The sequence below is a fragment of the Tupaia chinensis genome, unplaced genomic scaffold, assembly GCF_000334495.1.
Source record: "Tupaia chinensis unplaced genomic scaffold, TupChi_1.0 Scaffold000301_1, whole genome shotgun sequence".
NCBI classification, from domain to species: domain Eukaryota; kingdom Metazoa; phylum Chordata; class Mammalia; order Scandentia; family Tupaiidae; genus Tupaia; species Tupaia belangeri.
This window is the reverse complement of record NW_006159791.1, coordinates 838,296-839,728: the sequence shown is the minus strand read 5'-3', so window position 1 is coordinate 839,728 and position 1,433 is coordinate 838,296. Positions and strand designations below refer to the sequence as shown.

The 1,433-nt window shown below is 60.4% G+C and overlaps 1 protein-coding gene across 6 annotated transcripts in view; it reads right to left on the bottom strand.

Annotated features, from left to right (window-relative positions):
- Positions 1-1,433, bottom strand: part of TNIP1 (TNFAIP3 interacting protein 1) — a 56,412-nt gene that overhangs the window by 47,645 nt on the left and 7,334 nt on the right. For 3 of the 6 annotated variants that reach the window (XM_006150835.3, XM_027772800.1, XM_006150838.3), the window contains exon 1: positions 257-414. The exons of 2 other annotated variants lie outside the window; for them this stretch is intronic. The gene's annotated coding sequence lies outside the window, so the exon portion shown is untranslated. Of the gene's footprint in view, positions 1-256; positions 415-1,433 lie in introns of those variants that run through there. One more of the 6 variants, XM_006150839.3, reaches the window with a different exon arrangement.

The window sequence follows — 1,433 nt, the reverse complement described above, 5'->3', positions numbered from 1 at the left end:
CGCAGTGTCGTTGAGCCCCGCTCCGCCTCCGAGCCGCCCCCAGAGTGCGCACGCGCGTCCCCCTCCACCCGCGGCGCCGCGCTGGGCGTCCCCACGCAGCCTGTCCCGGCTGCGGGGGAGGCGCCGCCAGCCTCGAGTACCCGGGCCCGGGGCCCTGGCCGCCTCACCCCATGCCCAGTCACGCCCGAGGTTCCGAACCCCTTCGGTCTCCTTTCCTGACTCCCTCCCCACCCTCGCCCCAGCCCGGCCGATTTACCTGAGGGCGGGGGCTTGGTGGAACAACGCCCCGCTCACCGCGTCCAGCCCGGAGTCACGGGAACGGCAGAGACCCGGACCAGACTCCCCCGCAGTCCTCGGGCTCCCCGGCCCGGCTGTAAGACTGGGCCCGAGACGAGGAAGTGCCGGGGGCCGGGCCGCCCCACCCCTGGGAAAGTCCCCGGCGACTGACAGGCAGCTCGCCCAATCGCGCTGCGCGCTCGGCGGGCCGCGGCCCCCGGGGGTGGGGCGGAGCGAGGTAAACAGCCACCGCGGGTTCCGAGGGACTTCAGATCCCGCGGGGTGGCTGCGGGGATCCCTGGCGCCTGGCTAGCCTTTCCGCTGCTGCTGCGGCCTTCCCGCCTCAGGCACTGCGTCCTAGCCTCCGAGCCATGCCGGTCCCGACCTCCCTTCCTGAGCCCCTCGGTCCTCCATCTGTGCAGGCCCTTGCAGCATTCCCCCAACCAGAGGCACCGGGCCCAAGTCTGGGCCCACCTTATATGCAGAATGTCTGCGCCGAGGCGAGTGCGGAGACCATTCTTGTGCCTAGATGGGCATTGGCCAGAGCGGGGAGGGACTTGCCAAAAGGCACGCGAGCGTTTGGAGCTAAGCCAGAGCTGGTGCTCCTAGGTGCGGAGTTCGGTATAGGGCGCTCCTGGACACTGCAAGGCTGTGGAATTCCAAGCTTACAAGACTCAAAGAACCTATTGTTACTGCTGACATTTCGCACACCTACAGCTCCAGACATTGTAAACACTTTGTGTGAGTCACTTTTATTCACACAACCACCCTAGGAGGTGGGTTTTATCTGCCTCCACCCCTTTAACCATAAATAACAACGTAGAGAGATCAGATAACCTCAATAAGGGACTGAACGAAGATTTAAACCCAGGGGGACAAATCCAGCCTTCTACCCTATCTACCTGTAGGTGGGCTAAGTAATCCCAGGAGTGGTGGTTAAGGCATTGGACACTCCCACATGGGTGACCACGGTTCAAGTCTTGGACCTGGTGGCTTGCTTTCTCACTTCTTTCTCTTTCTGTCTCTCTCTCTAGTCAAATTAAAATAAATAAATAAATAAGTTAAAAATTAAAAAAAAAAATTCTTAAAAAAAAAGTTTTTAAAAAAAGAAAAACCTGTCGGGAACCAGCAGTTAGCGTAATGGCTATGTCGCTGCG